Source organism: Equus caballus, chromosome 18, assembly GCF_041296265.1.
Source record: "Equus caballus isolate H_3958 breed thoroughbred chromosome 18, TB-T2T, whole genome shotgun sequence".
NCBI classification, from domain to species: domain Eukaryota; kingdom Metazoa; phylum Chordata; class Mammalia; order Perissodactyla; family Equidae; genus Equus; species Equus caballus.
The window spans coordinates 14,120,677-14,143,243 of NC_091701.1; the positions used below are offsets into that span (position 1 = coordinate 14,120,677).

The window sequence follows — 22,567 nt, forward strand, 5'->3', positions numbered from 1 at the left end:
TTTCTCTGTGTCACCTCATTTCATGGTCATTTCTGCCATTCGGTATCGATGAGAACCTCCACTTTGACCTTGGACAGCTGGATAAATTTCATGTGGGGCTATCTCTTGAAACAATAAATAGCTTTGTTCTCTGAACTGAAGTATAATGTTTTCTCTGACAAATGAAGCCCACCAACTCCCACCTATTTGAAATTGAAAAACATGGGGCCTCAGATCACCTCTGAACTCCTTTTGAGAAGAATCATAGAGATGGACTTTCTGCGTGTGTGAAACCTAATGGCCACACCTAATAGCTCCAGTATATTCCATCAAATGGTTTGCAAAGTAAGGCTGTTCTTTTGTCATTGATCTTTACTAGTTGTAGTTTGCAAAGGAACAGAGTTGGACCACGGAATGTTCGTGTGTCCTATATTATTGCCCTTGTTTCAAATTGGAGAGAAAGGAATGCTGCTGGAGATTTAAATAAAGCAAAAGAGTTTATTTTCATCAAGGAGGAAAAAGAACTATGTTGTCCTGCATTTAGTGTCTATTCCAGATTTGAAGTGGAGATACTTGTAACTGGCTTGATACTGATATTTGCTTCCCAGATTGACTCAGCATCTATTTCAGGAAGATTTAGAGAACTGTCTCTATCTCTTAAATTATGCTAGGCACTGTGAGAAAGGCAAGGAGGTTTACAACATTAGCTCTGCACTCTGAAGCTTTCATCTCTGTTTCTAGATGGAAGAAATAGATAAAACGAAGAAATTGTATGTACTAAATGCTAACATTATCTTAGTGCTAGAAGTTTTGGAGCGTTTTCTTTGGTAAAGGTGGTAATTAAGGGCGTATCTGTTTTGGAAGAAAAACTGACCTTGACAATAATCTTTCAAACGCAGTCTGACTTTAAAGAGGAAATTGCATGGCTGAGCCAGGAAAGCTAGCTCAGAAGTGAGCTTTCACTGAAGTCGCTGTCATTTTACGATGATCTGGACCGCTTTAGATGGAGCCCTCAGAATACCCTGAGGAAACAGGCCGAAGCTACAGGTGAGAGTTCTCATTGCTTTCTATAACTATGAAGAGAGACATTTTTGGTAGAAAAACTATGAATTATAGAAAAGGAGAAGACATAAAAATCACATGAAGTTCTACTATCCAATGATAAAAATTAACTTTTTAATTTTTTTGCATTTTTATTCTAAACATAGATAAATGGTTATGACTAAAGCGTATTGTTCATTGTTTCTTTTGTTCCATCTTGTTCCATTATCTTTTCAGGAAACATCAATTTATGTGTATTTTGTATCTCTTTGTTTTGTTTTCTCTTAAAAAGCTTTGATACTCTCCTTGCCACTTTCCTTAGTGTTGTGTGTGGCACACTTCTGATTCTACTTCAGTTTAAGTTTCTGCAATGATATTATTTTTCCCTTCAGTTTTTCTCCATAGCTCCTCATATTCCTTCTCATTCATTCTGTTGTCTCTTCTATTTGATATATATATATATATATATCTCAAATACATATATATATATTTTGACTTAAGTCTCAATCCTCTTTAATTTCTTTGAAAGTACAAAGCAGTCTCTTGCCTAAGATAGTCTTCATCTTCAGAGAAAACTTTGTTTGCCTTTTCTTGTTGTTTCTTTCCTGTATTTGTCTCATAATTTTTCCCTGATTCAATGTTGATTTAAAAAAAAAGTTTTTCTTTGTCTGCAGATAATTTTTTCTGCCCAGTGGAACTTTTGTTTGCTGATGTTTTATCCCATTCAAGACAATTATTCCTCGGTTACACTCAATCTTTCTTCTGCAAGTCTTGGCAAATTCACTTGTCTTTTCTTTCCTGGCTACAGAGTGCTCCTTATGCTCATTTGGAGAAAAGATTCAGGTGCATTATGCACAGTTCTCCGTGTCCACCCATTTCCCTAGTCCTCATATTACAGATGAAGTAGCTGAGGCACAGAAAACCCAGGTGGAAGTCTTATAGAGTCAGTGACAGTGTAAGGACCTGACTATTTTCCTAATGGACTCTCATTCCAGAGTTTATGCATCAAAACATTCTGTGTCAGAGAATTCATAAAGACTTTGACCTTCTTGTTAAACTAGTCAGTCATCCACAACAGATGACAGTTTTGTGCAGATATCTGGTTCTAGAATTGATGCTACTTATGCAAGCTGTCTGTGTGATTGGGCTTATTTGTAAATGTAATGATTTAGTCAGAGGATATGAGGTTACCAAATGTTTCACACACCATAACATGGATCACCATTTTTCCAGTTTCTTAGAGCAGATTTCTTTCCACTTTTTCCAGCCTTGTCTAACAATTTCTCATGATTTTTCCAGCATTCCAAAACAGTTTCTTTGGCATTTCTAGATGCCTATCTTAGTCAGTTTGGCTTCTATAACAATGAACCATAGAATGAATGCCTCATAAACAACAGAAATTTCTCACAGTTCTGAAGGCTGGAAGCTCAAGATCCAGATTTGGTGTCTGGTAGGGACTTACTTCCTACTTCATAGATGGACATCTTCTCTTATAAGAGCACTAATCCCTTTCACGAGGACTCCACCCTCATGACCTGATTACCTCAAAGGCCTCACCTACTAATACCATTACCTTGGGGGTTAAGATTTCAACATGTGAATTTTGGGAGACACAAATATTCAGTCCATAAAACCTCCTATAACAATTTCCTTGTTGCCTGCTGTCTGTTCCAAAAATCAATTCTATAAACTTTAGGTTACTGTTATATCAGAACTCACTTTCAGTATCAACTTTTGCATCAGTTATCTATTGCATTATATAGGGCTGCATAACAAGCAAGGCACTGGTGATTGGTGCTAGAACATTTAGCCCTAGTTGATTAATCCAACAGTCAACATATATTAAGCACCTCTTAGTCTTAATTATTGTTCTGGATGCTGAGATTGACCTTTGAACAAAATTGATGATGAGAGTTGTCATGGTGGGGAGAAGAAGTGCTATGCAGAGGGAAGTGGAAAACCCAGACAATCACAACTTTTCCCAGGAAAGCATGGTAATAAAACTCAGCTAACAGTTCTTTGGGAACACTCCACTACTACCGTAGAAATCAACAACCTTTTCTTCACAGAGGGTCAGATGACAAATGCTCTTCACGTGGGAGACTTTCCCATTGATGCCTTGGTCTTGTTATGACTGCTTCTTGGCATGCTTGGTATAATGTCCTCGCTTTTGCTCCAACTCAAGAAAACATATCCAAAAGTGAGTAACTAAGAGTTATGGATATCACTATAGTCTTAACTTTGAATTTGTAGTTTATAAAAATAGTTAATCATGGAAAAACCTTAGTTATTTTAACTTTTATTAGTAATATCTCACTTTTGAGCCTTCGCTCTCCTGGTTGTGGAAATACCAATTTGTTTCCTGACTGGCAAGCACAACGATGGGAAGATGTTGTCTGATGAGACGAAGTCCAGGTTTATTAACATTCACTGATGCAAGACCCTCCATGGTATCTTCTCTGTTTAATTCCCACCCTAATCTAATTGGTCTACCCCTCATTTACCAAACTGGTTGATGGAGTAACTTGGTGTGCAATGTCATGTTTCTAGCCTATTTCTCTCCTATTTCTACACTATTTCAAATGTGTGTTTTCATGCTCAGCTGCCTCTCTGGAATGATATCTTCTTTCCTCCCTCCTCCTCCTTGGACTGGTTAACTTTTATGATCTTTAAATAATGGGTTCAAACACATCCTCCAGGAAATCTTCCTTGTCTCCCTCACTGTGCTTCCCCCCAATGCTCCTGTGAGCTCTCATAGCATCCTATGTACACTCTGTCCTTACCGCATGGTGTACTTCATGCACTGGGCTACAGATTGGCTCAACTCTCTCTCTCATGCTTGAACTCCTAGGAAAATAGAAGACAGTTCTCTCTTGAGGTCTTGATTCTATTGCTTCCCAGTTGAGGGTGCTGCTGATTTCATTGTCTTCCAATTCTCCTGCCACCCTTTTTCCTTTTCCTTTTGACTTAATTAAAAATGCTTAACACATAAGTATTAAATTGTTAATAAGCAGGAATAAGTCATTAATTTGAAAATGCTTTATTCAGAGGATAGACTTGCCGTAAGATTTCACTGGTGGCTGCACAATAATTAATGAATTTAATTTTCAGAACTAAATACATCATAATTTGAGGCTGAGTTTATGTGCTAATTGCAGTTAGGCCCAGAAGAGAGTGTATTTTCTTGGACTGCCTTCATCTACTTATTTAATTTTGATTTTCCTTTTGAAAAGCACATCTCCTTAAAGTGAACCTTCTAGGAGGTCCAGTTGGCAAGAACGCTGGGCCCACTGGGCCTCAGAATGCGCAAGAGTTGTGTTTGCTGAGGATTGTGATGGTTGCTTCTGATACAAAGGAGCATGAACAGGCAGGCGTGGGTCTGAGGGCTACCTCCAGCTCTTGCTCCCCATATGACTTTGAGTGTGCCCTCTGAGCCCTCCTTTCCTCATCTAATAAAATACTTAAGTTACAACTAAATGAGGTTTGTTTAAAGATCTGGCACACAATAGGTTCTCAATATACTTGGTGCTATTATTATAATCTTTACTACAACGAGGTTGAGGATCTCTATAGAATCTAGTTGTGGGCTAAGTGCTGAATCCATTGAGATTCAGCCCTACCTCTCCAACTTTCCCATGACCCACAGCCTGGCTCGACTGCCCCAACTTGGGACTGTTATTCTTACAGCAACTCGTCACTTACTACCCTTTCTATCCATCACCTACGACTCCCGGGGCCTGAAGTGAGCAGAGCTGTCATCTGCAAAGGCTCAATCACTGATAGAGGGGACCTTTCTGGCCCCTGGGCTCTGGTCTTCACTCGCTTTACCTCCCTGTGGCTCTCTGATGTCTTGGCTTCCTATTAGGAGAGCCCATTTTCAGAACCCCAGAATAAAGGCAGACAGTTGCACTCCCCCTCCCCCAGTCTTTTGTTATGTAGTTTTTTAGGCTGCCTGGAATTGGTTCAATGAAGCAAACTAAAGAAGAGAGGAGATGTAGTTGGGGTGGGAGCTGTGTGGTACTTGATTCTCACAACTGCATGCTGCAGAACGAACTGCTGGGCAATGTGCCCGCTAATGACACAGTGCATCCACCAGAAGCCTCAGCGCACCCCAGACTCCAGTTAGCAGGCAGTATCTACCTTCCCAACTAATTAAAAGGTGGCTGAGGGGACCGGATGTTTGTGTTACCTGCCATAAAACACTCTGGGGTTTGTTTGCAGTTCTCCCTGAGGGAGCCATTGTCTCAGTTCAGGACGCAGCACTTGGATTCAATTAATTCAATGTTTCTTATCAAGTGGAAGTCAGGAGGGTTTCCAGGTCAGCTTGCATGGGAGGCCACTTTTGGTTTGTTGGGGAATGAGCTTTGTAAATAAGAAATAGATAGAGACCCCTTTAGCTTTGCATCACAGGAAAGGCCCAACCCAAGGAAAACACCATTTAACTGGATCCCTCAGTTGACTAAGTTGTTTTGTTTTCAGTTTCAGGAGAAAAGGTCAAATGAAACTGTTACAGTTTAATATTGTGCTTTTTCTCCAAAGAGAAACTTCCAGGCTATGATCTAGAATTAGTATACAGTCTGCATTTCCATTTGTAATAATTTCTAATGTTCTGGGTGATAATTTTGAGACTGTGAATGGCTCTGGTTAATTGAGGGAAGATTGAATTATTTTCCATAGGTTGGTTGGAACCAGCGTTCCTGGTGGGCAAAATAGTCTTTGGTGATTGGCTATCACTTCTCTGGTGCTAATAATATACCTCCTTTTCATTTTTTCTGTTTAATGTCTCTCTAACTGGCCAGAGAGCCTTTTATTCCTCATCTGAGATAAAGCTTAGAACACAAATCTGATATGAAAGAAGTAACCCTAGATTTGTACACTCTGCTGTAAATGACCCTTATGAGGTCACTTTTCGCAGTTTGGTCCAGGGAGAGGGAAGTGAGGTAGAGGACGTTGCATACCTGGGTGCCACCTAGAGGGAGACTGGAGGAGGTCGCAGAAAGGAGACAGGCTCAGCCCTGGTTCACCTTCTAATCTGCTCTCAGCTTTCTCTTTGAATATCCAGCTGTCTGTTGATCTTCATTCCTCTTGCCAGAGTCAATCAGATGACAGTATAAGTAGAGATAATTTCAGAAGCAATAGTTTCAGAAATAGTTACTGTGTTTTGTTTGCTTGTTTTTTTGTCAGGGAGCTATGCAGGGACTGTTAACGTTACATATGATTTGGGAACAAAATCAGATATCAAACATCTTGAATGCCTTTAGGGAGGTAGTCAGACTAATAATACACGAGTTAGGTACTATTAAATCCCATCACTGAGATTTAGAATGGTTAAATGATTTTCTCAAGATCACACAGCTAGAGACCAGAAACTGTGGGGTTATCTACTTTGCTATCTGCCTTTAGAATCAACTCGGTGGTGCCTAATTCCTCTGCAGCATACTTGTGGGCACTATAGGACACTTCTTGAATTTCTTAGATTTCAGGGGAATCTTGGTTCCCTTCAAGGCTATTGGTGTGCAAGACTGAATCCTGCCTTAAACCAGTCAGCTAGACGAATCCTGTTCCCATTTTATTCCCGTTTACTCTGAATTTTCCCAACATGAGCCCAGCTGCTCTTTACTTACTCTTGTCTTGAAGAATGGAATTCTTTGGTGACCAGATGTGATATATAACACTCCTACTTGTTCTTGCTTTACTTCTCCAAAGCCACCTTCTTAATGTGGTTGTTTGGAGATTCTGTCATTCTAGATCCTGGTTTTGACACTAGGAAAGGTTTACCTCTCCCTGTTGACTCTCCTGTAAGTTCCTGGAGTTTTCCTTCTGTCTCTATGCTTCTGTCTTGCTGTAGCTTCTTCCTTACAATTATCCCAGCCCTGTCCTGGGCTTGGAAGAGTGACTATGATCAAAGTAGCTTATTACAAGAAAAACAGACTTCCAAGAACATTGAATGAAATAACATTTTCAATTAATTTGCGATCTATTTTATCAAAAGTTGCTTTCTATTCTCTGCATATTCTAATCAATCGGAGCTTTGTTCTAACATACTAAAAATACTGGACTGAAAAAAGGAACAAGATGCAGCATTCCTGAGATGAATAAGTGATGTTTTGAGCCTGGATGTTTGGGACCCTGGTGTTCACTGTGTGGACTGGAAGAGCTGGACTAAGTTTGGGTGTTGCAATATATCACAAACCAGTGTTAGCTTTTGGAGAAGATGAGGAATATCTCACTAATGGTACCAGACACTTGAAGCCCCACTGAGCAGGACATGAAATATTTACCATCTCCTTTTAAGTGAGAAGGAAGAGACTTCATTAAAATTTCATATTTAAATTTCCATCCATCAGCCAGTTTTCCAGTTTGTGCCATGTTCTCAAATTTTTCAAAGCACTCATGCCTTCAGAGAATGAACTGGGAGGGAGTCTTTACAATATGTCTGCTGAGTTTTCCCCAGAATGGGATGGCTGGGAAAATAACTTTTTGCACAGGAGAGGCAGTGCATTTCTGCTTATGTAAGGAGTTCAAATCTTGCAGAGAGGCCCACACAGGCAGTGGCCACTTGCATCACTGAACTTACAGACAGTATCCCCATCCTCCCCAACTCAGAGAGTAATTGGCCAGGATAGACGGTAGTGAATGCTGACTTCATCTGTCTTCATCTCTGAGTGTACTGTAGTTTGCTAAATATTTTTTGGGTGAGCTGATGTATTTTTCTGTGGGAACTATACTTCATATACAAGGAAGCAGACTATCCATGTTAGCCCTCTCCCACTCAAACAGTGAGCTTCCTTGATTACACAGGTGATGTGCAATTTGTGATGCACTGATTTATAGTTTACATTTCCTACAGTCATTTTCACAATTTAGTACTCATTTCAGGGATGCCTGATTCATATTCTTCATTAGTTTAGAATTTTCTGCATTTATTGAATATTTATTAAACCCTTATTCAACAAATATTGGTTAAGTACCTCCTAGGTATCAGGCACTGTGCTGGGTGCTGGAGATACAAATATAATCTCATAGTTCTTGTCCTTAAGGTTCTCTTTAAATGGGTAAATAAGTAAATAGAAGGTCACAAATGTGTGTGTATGTGTGCATTTGCATACCTGGAATGCCAAAAGAGAGTCCGACCTGAGTTTCAAAAATGTGCTTGTCCTCATGGGAGAAAGAAGAACAAAGAGAATTCATTTTTGTCTCGGTCTTATTACGTGCCTTCAAAGAGAGCTGGAAAAGATGCTGTAGGAGGGACCCAGGGAAGATTTTGGATGCTCATGTAGAAAGACAGAAATGAAGGCATAAAACAAGACACAAAGATAGAAACAGTGACCAAGAGAAATTGAGACAAAGAAGTGGAAAGGGAGGCAGAGGATGAGAAAATACAGATTCAGTCTCTACTTCTAAGGAGCTCACTGTCTAAGAGTGAAAACAATAACCAAAGACAAGCAGAACCGTAACATGAACACAGTTGTAAGGGGAGCCCCTGAAATGGAGGAGAGAGAAAATCTAACTTCCAAGTGTCATCACTCTGACTCATCTTGAGGAGTAAATGACATGTGACCTGCTCAACGAATTCTGCCCTGGAAACTGGAATTCTACTGGCTGAGGAGTCTTATACTTCCCGGCAGAACTCTCTGCTCCAGGGACCTCATGTCTGCGGCTGTGGGCAAGTCCAGGGAATCTTGACTTGACTGCTTTCTCTGCACGTGAGGACTGAAAAGCAAGAGACCTGCATTTTTCTTACTTTTGCTCTAACATCGGAGGGCCTACTGTAAAAATCTTGTGGGTTTATTTGTATATCTTTAGTTCATATTATTTTTATTTTTGAAAATGATTTGTCATTTTGTCTCTAATTATTATTTTAGAAAGCTTAATTTGATTATTTAGGGACAGGCTATATTCTGGTTACAATATTCATTCAGCGAATGTTAATCTTCCCATCTGGAAATCAGAAACTTGGTTTGATTCTTCCTCCTTAGTTCCTGTTGAATCCACTTGTCTTTTAATCCCTACTGCCATGCCTTGGTTAAGATCCCCTCCCTCCCTTCTTTACCTGAATTAGAGCATCGGCATCCTCATCTGTCTCCTTGCTTTAGTCTAACCACTCCCTCATCCTCAGTCTGCTTTCCATCCTGTGGCATCTTTGATGTCAAAGACAAAACTAAGTCTGAGGCAACATTAACACAGATTGTTTATTCATAAACTTACAGCAAGGTACCCATTTGCTGTCACTTTTGTTTCAGCAGAGTTTAAAGGTGTCGAAGGGAGAGTCAGTTTTCTAGACTAAAATGAGGAAACACTGAGACTGTCTGATTGGCAAGTATTCTATTAAGTTTGGTGTTTTGGAAATGGGGAAGACTTTTTAATTGGTCTTGGGTACCTTTGGCAGTCTTTGGCTGCAAAGGACAAGCAAGCAGTCTTGGGACATTTCAAAAGAGATAGGATTGTTCAATCATATGGGTGGAGGGTTTTCTGTGACCTGCTATTTCCTAGAACAAGCTGTGGGGAGCTTTTCAGGGTAATGGTCCTTATGAGAAGCCGACTGCCATGGCAGGCCATTTGTCACTGCTAATGTCATTCTTCGGCTTAATCTTGAGTGGTCTCCCTTAACCTTCAGTAAAAGACCAATTATCTTGGCCTAATATACAGAGATTTCTTTAATTCTTGAGTCTCATAAAGTAATTTATTTGCAGTTGCCCAAACACATGTGATTTCTCTTTCCCCTGGAACTTTACCTATGTTTTTCCTTCCATCTGGAACTTTCTGCCTCCCTATCACTAACTCTACACCAACATACCTATGGGTGCACACACACACATGCGCTCTCTTCACCTAGCTAACTTTCACTTCTCCTTTGGGAATCAGCCCATGTGTCTTTTCCTAAGGGAAGCTTAGTTGACCTCCTTTTGGTTTAGGCTGACAATCTCTTCTGCTCCAATAGCACTCTGTGTATTCTCAGCGTTATCACATTGCATTATCATCCTCATTATTATTATTAGTGGTTCACTGTGGGTCTCTCTCACTGTCCTGTATATTCTTGAGTTGGGATTTAGAAACTGCGTGCCATCATCTTGGTAGTCTCAGCAATCAGCACTTAGCAGGAGCTCGATAAATATGGGTGAATTGATTAAACCATTAATTAATTCTTGCTTGGAGTTTTTCTTCCACATTGACCTTCATCTCAGTATATTCCAGAAGGCTTGCTCAAAGGAAGTGAGGATTCAGGGCTGAGGCCTTGCATTCCTGCTTTGTGCTCAAACACCACCCGTAATTTCAACAGCAGCCCGTACTGAAGATCTTCACTAGGTACCTGTTCATAACATAAGCATCCCCTGTGTGCTGGTGTCCTGCACACGGCAGTCACTCAAGGTCCTTGTGTTTAGTTTTGTTTTCCAGTGACTGATGACACTGCTTTTATTTGCAAAGGCAAACTCAAGCAGAAACAATTCAAGCCCCAGTAGAAGAGGGTGGCAGTAGGTACAGGGCTGACAGCGTTTCTAACAGACTCCTTTTCTAATGCTTTTGTATTCTGTGTCCCCCAACACCCCCATCCTGCAGCTAATGGGTCATTAGGAATGGAAGCAGTCCAACTACCAGGTTTCTGACAGGTTGCCTGCAAACATCACAGCATTAGTTCACGTGTGCTTGTAGCTTGAGATTTTTTTTCTAACTTCTGAAGTAGTGAATCATTGCTTAGAATCATTTATTTTTTCCCTAGTAGGTGCTAATGTGATTCTCTCTTCAACAATCTTAACTTAAATATGTAAGAGCAAGTTTCCCTGGGTGCAGAATAGGTGATAGAAGCTACCACAAGGAAGAAAGAAAACTAGTTGTGTTCTCAGGCTTCTCTCTCATGACTACTGACTGGGCAACTTCCAAATAATACATGCTAACATGAATTTTGTATCCACTTTTGCCTTCAGTACATGAGAAAACACTATTTTATAAACTGAGTCCAAAATAAAACATCAGCTAACCAAATTCAACATCATATCAAAGAATATATTGGGTTAATTTCAGGAATATAAGAAAGCCTTAATCTTAGGAGAATCTATCCGTATAACTCATGGCATTAACAAACTAAAGAAAAAAAAATGTGATTATCTCAAGAGATACAAAACAAAACAGCATTCGATAAAGTTCAACACTTCCTTGTGATGAAAACACTTAGAAAACTATGACTAGAAGGCAATTTCCTTAACTTGACAGTCTGTACACAAACACCTTACATAATGGAAAAACGTGATATATTGCCTTTAAGACAAGATTGAAAATAAGACAAGAATGCCTGTTATCACCATGATTATTTAACATAACATTAAAAGTCCTGAATAAATAAATGAGATGCAGAAATAAAAGGTAAGAGATTAAAAGAGAAGAGACAAAATTTATTTCTTAAAGATGATATGTGTATCTACATTGATTCTACAGACATTATTAGAACAAAGCAGAGAATTCTGAAGGATTGCCAGATCCAAGATTTATTAAAATAATCGATAGCATTCCTCCACTTCAGCAAATATCATCTCCACAAAATCACCTTCACAAAATCAAATTCTCAACAGAGAACAAAAGCAAAAATAACTATGGATTCATCATTCTCTTTGCAGAGAAAAATTAAGAAATGTTTAATAAGGCCTGAACAAAGGAAGATTTATACTGAATTTATGGTGAAAATACCTAATTTTGTAGAGATATTGTTTTTCAGAATTAATTTATAAATTCAATGCAAGACCAGTAAAAATTCCAGGAGGAATTTTTGAGTAACAGCAAACATTCTAAACTTCTATGTGAATATAAATCATTCACAAATAGCTACGTCAATTTTGAAAGAGAGTAGCAAAGTATGAGGCCTGCTATACCAGACATAAGGGCGTACTATAAGTTATAATGACAATATCAGCTTGGTACTACTAGTGTGGAGGTAGACAAATACATCAATGGGGAAAATTAGAGATGATAACAATAGACTCACATGTACCTGGAAACTTCATGTATGATAAAGATGACACCAAAGATCAGGAGTAAGTTGGGCTGGGAAAATGGGCTCATACAATGTAGAAAATTAAAGTTGGGTCTGTACTCACTCCATATACCAAGATGAGCTACACAGAGATTAAAGCCCAAATGTGAAAGACAAAAACCATAAAATTAAGAGAAAAAGATGTGGGACGTCTTCCCAATGAAATTGGAAAGACCCTTAAACCACACACAAACTATAAAGTGAAAGATTTTCAGATTTGCCTGTATCGACAATAAAGATTTCTGTTTAACAAAAGGTATCATAAATGCTTAACAAAAGGATAGCAGACTGGGATAAGACATTTGCATGATCTGTAAACAATACAGAATTAAAACTAAAAAATACAAAGAATGCCTGAAAATTAACAAGGAAAAGATGTGAAACTCACTAGAAAAAATAAATATATGGATATGAGTCAGTGAGCTGCTGAGGGAGAAATCTGGAATGATAAGAAAACAAATGGGTCCTCAACCACATTGGTAATCAAACAAATGTATATCAAAATAAGAAAATGAAATACCACTTTACCTTCATCAGACTGCTAAAAATCAGAAATGTGGATAATTCCAAATGCTGCGAGAATGTGGGGAAGCAGCAGGAATCCCTCGTAAAGAGCTGGTGGGGAGGTATGATGATACAGTAATTGTGGAGTGCACAGCGACAGCAATAAGTGGACGTAAGTAAATCGTCTATGACCCAGCAATCCCACTTCAGAGAAGCTCGCACTTGTCCCTGGAGGGATGTGTTTGAAGGTGTTCCTTACAGTGCTCTTGGTGGAAGCAGGGAGGTGGAGGTAACCCAGGTGTTCATTACCAGAGGAGTGGACTGGCAAAATATGATGAAAACAAATGACAGATAGTTTTGCAAGAGTAGGTTGGTGAAGTAGATGCACATATAACAACACGAATACATTTAAAAGCAGTATTGAGCAACAAAAGTAAGAAATCAAATGCTATCCATAGACATAAAACAGCATTGTGTGTTTCTCAAAGAAATATCCCTTTCCAATGTCTTACATGCCTATAGGTTAGGTTGGAAGTAGGGATCAGAAATAAAGGAAACAGGTTATTTAAATACAAAATGAAAAAGTGCTTTGCCTGACCTAATGATGGTAGCGTGCCATGAACTGACTAAAAAAACAAAAATCTGAGCTGAATTTATACGTGATTCTGAACTACCTGTGTTGCGTATTTAGGCAAATCTTCGAGGGATATCAAGAACACTTAAGGGAAATAACTTGGCCGGAGTCTTAGAAGGGCTATGGAGGTAGGACGTTGGAAGGTCTTGAGGTCCTCTAATAATTATTCTTGGAGCATATTCTCATACTTTAATCAATTTCTTAGCTATATTTGTTTCTAATCTGTGTTAATGGTACTTTTCCAAAGACTATGCTTAAAATATATTTTGATTATTTTTAATTTTCTAAATAAAATGTCCTGCAGTAATTCAAAGTTACATTTTATGGTTAGTACACTTGCAACCGGTGACACTTTCAGTTGACTTTTTTTGCAGACCATAATATTTTCGATGGAGAAAATACTTTCTCTAAGGTGCTGATGTAATTAGTCAGCTCAGTATAAATTCTGCTAAATCAGGGCTCTTCTTCTTTCCGTTTTTTTTTCGTTTTGAAATATGTAAATATTTTAGCTCAAATGTATTCACAGATACTCCTTTTTTTCCATTCAGACTTTCTTTGGCAAATATTTTTATACGGCCAAAACCATCAATTAACTTATCACAATTCTTTTAATGTTGCAAAATTTCATTCCTCTCAGCTGAAAATAGGAGCTCCATCAAATGACCGTTCTTATACATGGAAATTTTCCCAAAGTCAATTACATAATTTCAAGATTAAATATTGTTCACCATTTGAGCTTTCATCGTTTAATTTGTTGAGTCCCTTCTTATGTCAGTAGGGGGTAAATTTTGATGCCATCCTGTTTCAAGAGTTTTTGTTGCTGTTTTTTATAACTTCAATTCACAAGAAGCTTTGAAAGTTGAAGGTTTTGGTCTTCCATTTGTTTGATAATTTGATTAAAGATTTCCAATTGATTCTTAACAAAATGCAACTAAAATTTGGAAAAGTTGTTAACAAAAAATTCCATCGTGGGGCACTTAGGTTCATTTACAAGTAGTTTTTCAAAGGCTCAAATATTTCTCAAATCTGATTGATGTTGAGTAGCAAAGAGAGAAAGTGTGTACATAAATATTTTTGGATATTCAACTTTAATGCCGTCACATTTTGTAGTTCAGTTACTCTACCAGGGCAGAGACAAAAATTAGCAGAATATTGTAGCTTGGATGAGATTATAAATTATTTGTACATCATGACTAATTGCAAGTACATTTTTTGTTCCGTAAGTTTCTTAAGTTGGTAAGAATGTACTTTTATCAAAACAGTGTGCTCCACCAAAATTTGTGTTCATATTATTACACCACAAAACCAATAATTTTATCTTCAAGGTTGAACATTTTAACTCAGATTACACTAGCATTTTCAATAATGTCAGACGTTACTCCTTCAATAGAATAAACTTCCCAAAACTTTTCTTTGTTCTCGAAAATTGAATAAAAAATGAAACCATTTCTAGAATTAACTTATTGTCTAGTTACAGCATCTGATGATATGGGTATAACACAGGCATCATTGAACTGTTTGCTATTTTTCTGCAAATGGAGCCATCTCTTCATATATACACAAGAAGATTTGAAATTGGAAACCAGTAAAATTGATTTAGAAGAGCAATTATTTAATCTAAATGAAAAGTCGTGCTTCACAAAATGATACATAAATGCATCATTAAATAGCTGCCTTTGAGCATAGTCTTCTTAAAGTAACCGTATGCTTTTGAGACAGATTCTGTTGCTTCTCACAGATTTGCGGTTCTGATTTTCTTGAGGCCAGTGATATCACTGCATGTCCCTCCTCCTACTATAATATATGTCAAAAAGTCTTATGTGAAATTTATTTGTCCATCATCAACTTATGAAACCGGTTGTAAAATAAGCTGAATTCCTGAAATTCAGTTTAGAAATTAAAAATGTACATTTTTAGTTCATTGTTGCCAACAGTGTTTATTGCAAAAGAGAAAGAAAAAAATATAAAGTAAATAAACATTGTAGGATGGCACCATATAATAAATGGGAAAACCATTATAACAACTGTACTGGCTACTCTCTCTGTGCTCTACAGCAGGAGGGCTCGGCTTCCATTTACTGTACATATTTTCGAACTTATAACTCACAATTTTACAATGTATAATTTCCCGTGTTTCTCAATGACCCAGCTGGCTGAGAGCATTTTGTAGGCTGTGGCCCAGGCCATGACATGATTGGCTGGTGCACCAAGTGGGTGGCAGGGACACGCAGCTGTGACTCCTTCTCTCGCTAACACTTATGTCTGGGAGGAGTTTGCTGTCCCCAGTTGCTAGCATCTGGGCCCACTTTGTTTTAATCACTGAGCACCCTGAATAATGTCTTTAAAAAGAGGTATTAGTTATATTGTGTCTGAAGAGAGCCAAGACAAGAAACATGAGCTATGGCTGGTTATTGCTTGGATTTTACCATGTGTCCAAGTCATAAATCTTTTCACATCTTACAAGACGAGACCATAGTAGAAGATGGAATTACAAAGTGGAGGTCTACCAAACCCATCCTGCCTTATTTAACACAATCATTAATGATGATATTGCATAAAGAAATGGAAAATCCAGATGGGCTAGGACAGTGATGCAACAGGTGTGCACCAGGACTGTTTTGGCCAAGCAGGAAAGACTGGGCACTTTCTGTATCAGTAATATTTTGGATTAAAAGAATTATTTTTTGGGAGGGATTATGCACTCACACACATGTTTAGCAAACTGTCTGTTATCTGAACAAATGGAAACGGATGTTAATGTGGGTAAGATTAAATTGCTGGCAATTTCCTAATCTTCACTATCATGGTCACATCTGATTCTAATATCGGAAATATTAAATACTTAAAAGCTTATTCATTCATGCATTCATTAAGCTTTCACTGAGCACATATAGTGTGAGTGGCACTCTCAATGGTAGTCTTCTAGTTCTAGGAGCGAGATCTAGACACTTTTCCCTCTCTGACTCTTAAGTTCTGGCCATATATGCACACATTCCCTATCTTGCACTTGTGGATGAGCACAAGACATTTGGAACAACAAACGCAAATGTGAATCACATAATAAAATTAATGATGATCAAAAGACACCATTTGAAAGAAGTCGAGAATTGGAATCTGACAGTACAGGAAAAAGGAATGGGAGAAACCCTTCCCACAATCTGGAGGGCAGTGGAGTCAGCAGTATGACTGGCCAAGACACACCATGGGTTGGAAAATGCAGCCCTGGGACAGCTAGATAACTGAGACACCTTGAATATATATGCAAAATCATGGGAATCCCGAAAAAGGATGAAAAACCTTTGAAGGGAATCAAGAAAAGCGTGACAAAGACAGCTACATTCTCTTGAAGGAGCAAGAGGGCCATGACAGATGAACAAAGGATGGAATGTTCCATACAGAGAGAGCAGCAGATGCAAAAGAAAGGAAATGTGAAAGCCCTTGTAATCTAGTGATAAGTTAAAAAGGCAGAAGCTGAAATTTATCAGCACATAAACTATGTGCACTAAAGGACAAGAGTAGAAGAGAATACGGGAAAATGGAAATTGGTTTTAGGATCGTGCAACTTTTCCTTTTTGTCACTGCTAATAAAATATAATTTGTGATAGCAGGCTGAAGAAATTATTTTGGTTGAATTAAGTTCTTAAAAAGAATAATTTTTCAATTGGACTTTTCTCTGTTTTGGTCACTGCGCTCATAATGAGTCACCACGCTGACACAATTATAAAATGATTATAATAATTGAGGTTGACACATCCCTTAGCAAATTATTGTTATTCTGAATATAAATAGGACTTTTCTCCAAATGTGGAAAGCATGAACTCGTATTATCTGCTTTCTCATGATTTCATCCCCTCATCCTACTGAGTGCCTTGAGAGAGCTTTCATCACTGCAAGGTTTAATTTTAGTCTAACCAAACTGGGTGCCTGTATGTTTACAACTGATAAATGCCATGTAAAAATAGATGGAAACCGTCAGGAGATGTCACTCTTATTTTAAAAGGCAGGAGTTAATTTGTCTTTCACAGAAAAGGAAATTCTCCCTGGCCGTGGCAGGTAGTGTTGAGTCTAGAATCATTGCGTGTCTTGCTTCCCTTTCTGTTCTTCTTGGCTCTGCCATGGGCAGTCTGGACAACTTCCTCCATGAGAGGTACAAGCCTCAGGTCGGGGGGGGGGGGGCGGCACGGGGAAAAGGGTGTCTCTGGCACATTTAAACCTTTGTGACTGAGTTACCCTGGGTAATTTTAATCACCTTTAATTTTCCTCGTACAAGAGTGTAATCATGCCATTTTCTCATCTTTACCGGGTGCAGTTAGGACAGCAATGTCCTTTTCGATTTCAGAGCTATAGTCTTGTTTGAAGAGTAGATGAGGAGCTGAGAAGTCTGGAGTTAATCTCAGATCGTCTATTAGTTTGACATACTATCATCAGCAAGCTGCTGCTCCTTTTGCAGCCTCAGGTTCCTTTGTGAAAATGGGATAGCACTTACTTACTCCCAGGGTTGTGTCAGATTCAAGTAAGATGATGCCTATGAACTACTTTCTAAAAGTGTAAAGTACTAGACAAGTTTGAGTTGGATTTTGTATTTATCAGGAAGCGAATTCACACATAGAGGTGTACAACTGATTCATTGAAATATGTTGGTAGTTCTGAGTAGTGGTTCTTACATGACTAAATTCAGTTTAATTCATTCTCTTCAAGGTAAAAACATGGTATGAGAGTTTCTACCATTATGATAGAATTGTAATTACTATTCATTGTGTTTTTGTTATCTAAATCAAGCTAGTATCAACATTTTATGACAATAGTTGTACATATTCATTTAAACAGTAAACACTTGGAAGCCAGAATTATATGCATAATGATAGTAATAGGTATTATTTGTAGTACTTATTACGCATCACTGTAATGAGTGCTATATAAAAATTAGCTCTTTGAATATTCATGAGGTAGATTCAATTTAGATCCATTTTACACATGAATAAACTAAGATGGATAGGTTCAGTTGGTTACACAGCAAATCCGGCCCACCTACACTCCTTAGAGAGGCAGTATTGTGTAGGGCCTTGGGCCTGCGTTTTAATCTCACCTTCGCTATTAATTAGCTAAGTGACTTTCTGTGAATTACTTCAAATGGGTAAAATTCAGTTTCTACTTTTGTAACAAAATTAAAAAATGTGAAAATAAATATTCACCAATAGGTTGTGGTAAAGGTCCGAGGGGATTTTCGAAGCATTTATTACAGGGCTCACTTAGCACACTATAAATGCTCAATGAAAGGCAATTGACATGATGATTATCATTATTATTGTTATTACTTTAGTGACGCTTTTTGTTCTTGGTAGTGTTACAAAAGTAGGCAAGGCAAGGTCGCTAATTGCAAGGTGTTTAAAATAAATTATTCTAGAGTTTTCCTTTAATCTACCATCATTATTGCTGAGCATAACCTATAAAGCATCAGTAGCCTTGGTCCCGAATCCTTGGCTTTGCTTTGCCTTACCAGTTATCAGCCTACTTGCTCCCATTTCCATTCTCACCTTCTCCTCTGGGCCTGATGCAGGCCCTTTGCATGACTGAGGTTTGGCTCTCCCTTTACAGTGATTTTGGCTCTTCTTCAAGGTGATGTTGCCTTGGGCTGCTTTGGGGACACCTTCTTGCTCTCACCCAGGCATATATGGACCCTCCTAGCCCTCTGTTCCACTCTGCTTCCCAGAGGTACCCTATAACATGAGGTGGAGAAGTCAGGGAAGAAAGGCATCAATTTCTTGAGGAGGTCTCTTTGGGTTTCAGAATTAGTGGGTGCTTACTCTATACCAGATCCAGTAAAATAGGCCATATCTTTTTTCTGAACCGCTATCCAGAGATTAAAAGAGTACCTGGAACATAGTTGATGCTCATTAAATATTTACTGAATGCATGAATTTTCCGATTTCATCTTCACAACAAACCCGCCCAAGATGGGAGGTATTGTTGTTCACACTGTAATGAAATGTGGAAACTACAGCTCAGAATCCTTAAGTAATGGGCCCAGGGCTGCCTGATAGCTTCTAAAAGTTTGAGTCAGGAGTCTATTCTAAGCAATCTGATTCTGGTGTCTGCCACTCAATCACTATGAAATATGCTTTGAGTCTCTAGGAAAAGTCTATGCCTCCTGAGAGCATCAGAAATGCCCTTGCTTAGAGTTAAATGTCAGATTGGATTGCATCACTGTATGCAAAGGGTGAGCTGTGCTCTGTTGTCTGCAATGTTGTACACTTTCCTGCTCCATTGTTATACTGGTTTCTACTGGTGGTTGGGTCATGACATTATGTTAATTGGAGATCATTTTGTTACCAAATACCCTCAACCCCTAAAGTATAAGTATGAAGTTAAGGATGACACTCCTTTGCATCAGAGGATCCTAGAACTCCATTTAAAAATTTAGATGTAGGGCCATAGGCAACTTGGAATATTTAAATAGCTTGCACTGATTCTGCATTTCTAAACAGGGCTGACCTATTACCATGTGACTGGAAGTCAGTGAAAACAAGCATCAGGCTTCAAGACTCTGTTTTAGGTACGGCCTTGAGCCTCTCTCTTAGAGCTTCTCTGGATCGCTCTCTTTCCAACTCTAGAACAATTTGGATTTGTTTCCTGTTTTCGATGATAAATTAGGCTTGTCTGTTTTTTAAACTCAACATTCCTTAGAATATACCTTATACTAGTTCTTGGCTCCTCTTCCATTCATTCATTTACTCACTCATTCATTCACTCATTCAGAGTCCAGAAAATCCAGTCTACTCAGATTTGCATCTTGATCCTGCTACTTGTGTGACTGTGGGAAGCTTCTTAGTCTCTCTGGACTTAGTTTCTTTATTTTTAAAATGATGATAATGATAATATCTGTCTCATGGGGTTATAGCAATGATTAAATGAATTAATACATAAAATATGCTTAGAATACTGCCTGTCACATAATGAGGGCTATATAAGTTTTCTATTCTTGTTATTATTGTAATTCACTTCTTTATTATTGTTTACCAGGTATACTGTATGCCAGGCATTATGCTGTGCTGTATGCTGGATATAGAACACGTACCCTCCTGGACCTCATAATTTATTAGGGGAAACAGGCACATAACTAAATAAGAGTTGATAGTACAATTTATGAAGTTATAGGGTAAGGAATTACAGAGACATATGAAAGCACTAATCAAAGGCCTCTACTAAGAGCATAAATTAGGGGATCAGGGAGGGCTTCTGCAAAGAAAAGATTTTTAAGCTGAGGCCTCAAAGTTAAGCAGAAGATAAGCAAATATGTAAAGCAGACAGCCTCCCTTAACCTTTTCAGGGTCTAGGAAAAGTGCACAAATAGAAACCTACATGTCATAGGTCTAAATATTTGAAGGTTGAAATGAAGCTGTTAAGTCAAGTAGCTTTTATCTCTCCTACATTGAAAAATATACCTTCATAACAACCTGGAAAGCTGGGTTCAAAGTCAGACTTCTCAGGCACTCTAAGTTCTATGTTAAAATGAAGCAGCACAGGGAGAGCTCATCTTTGACCCCTTCCTGGTTACAGACAAGCTCCCTTTGTTTCCTGCCCCCAGATCCCTCAGTGTGGGGCATTGTGTGCACAGCTCCATCCACATGATCTCTCCCTGCCCAGCTCCCTCTTGACCAACTCTCAGGCGTAGGGGTGTGGACACCTGTGGCAAGGCCAACCCTTAGGACAGACCCAGAGAAGACAGACCCTGGAAGCAAGCTGAAGACAGGGAATTCTGAGGTTCCAGGTACCCACAGTAAGGTCTGGAAGGAGGAGGCATGACCTGTAGGATTCCCATTTTCTGGAGAGGGACACCACAAGAAGAGGACCAGACTAGGGCCCTGAAAGAAGTGGTTCTAAAACTTTAAGATTAATCAGAATCATCTGCAGGGTTTGTTAAAACACAGATATCTGGGCTCCACCCTACTGAGTTTCTGATTCAGTAGGTCTGGGTAGGGGTCCAAGAGTTTGCATTTCTAACAAGTCCTTAGGTGATGCTGATGCTACCGTTCTGGGAACTCTTCGAGAACAATTGCTTTAAACATGGCACCAGAAAAGGGGCCCTCTTGCTCAAGTCTATGAAAGTGGGTTATGCTGAGTCCAGGAGTGCTCTTGGTGAGGGACAGCATGTGAAATGACCCAGAGACAAGTGAAGCCAATGGTATATACATGGAACTGATCCCCATATGTTCTCAAGCTCCAGCCATTGGGAAGTTAACCAGGTATAGACCAGTCTGCCCAGTGGGTTGGCCACAATGTGCCCATATGGGGATATTGCTACATAAAATGACAGGGTCAAATGCCAGAACCCTGGAGTGAGAAATCTTCCTTTCTTGTTCTCTTTGTGTAGTGGCAGGGATCACAAATCAGAAATCTGCCAGAACCTAGGCTGTATCCTATGTGCCTTTTTTTCCTTCCCTTAGAGTTTCTTATATTTTCATTGTTATTCAGCCCCTGTAGCTCAGCTCCAGCTGGACATGGTAAACCTCCAAGCTGGTAACCTGTGTAATGAAACACCCAATGGATCAGGTTTCCTAGTAATCTATAGAGGACTCATCTGATGAGTAGAAAATAACATGTTCAGTTGTTTCAGGAACTATCTGTTTACTCTGCTTTGATAGTAAGAATTACATTAAGGCTGAAACTTACCTGTGGAGATCAATACCAAATGGATTTATTTAGCATGTGCAGGAGAAAATGGCAGAAGTGTCTGTTAACCTGATGACACTTTGTGCTGTTATTGAAAGTTCATTATTTAACTGATCTCCCTGCATGAGAAGGCTGAACTTTGAAATATTATTAGATATGCTGATTGAAGCAGAGGCTGCAGCACACGGGTCTGAATATTAGCTTAGCTTTTCAGTATAGCGTGTCCCCAAACATCGCTGCTGTGCTTTAGCATTTAGACTACATGGATTTTCCCCTCACCTCTCTCTTTTATCATGGAGTCTTTGCACATGTTATGTTACTTTCTTAGAATGACTTTATCCTTGTGTTCAGAAAACCCGATCTTTCTTTCTAAATCCTATGCCAAGGCCACTTTCTCCAGGCGGATCTGGTCTGATTCCTTTTTACAGCGTTCAGGGCCAACAGGCAGTGTTTACCAAGTTACTGAGACCTGGGCCAGTGCCGTGTCCAGGGCAGGGCTGGAGCAGGACTGGAAGTTACAGACTTTATAGAAGCAGGTGTAGTCTGAGAGGCCAGGGCAAGTTGAACACACATGCAGCAGGATCATGCAACAGATCCAAGAGAGGAGAGAAAAGCGGCAAGGTATGATGCAAGAAGAGCAGAACTAGGAGGAATTTCAGTGTAAAAAGAGACCAACTGATATGTCTAGATACGGGCCATGGGGGCTGGCCACATGC

At 39.0% G+C, this 22,567-nt stretch overlaps 1 long non-coding RNA gene across 1 annotated transcript in view; it reads left to right on the plus strand.

Annotated features, from left to right (window-relative positions):
• The first annotated feature begins 643 nt into the window (after positions 1-643).
• The window catches only part of LOC138918630 (uncharacterized), a 52,367-nt gene continuing 30,443 nt past the window's right edge, over positions 644-22,567 (plus strand). The window contains exons 1-2 of the long non-coding RNA XR_011428182.1: positions 644-749; positions 879-1,026. This is a non-coding gene — a long non-coding RNA (uncharacterized lncRNA). The remainder of the gene's footprint in view (positions 750-878; positions 1,027-22,567) is intronic.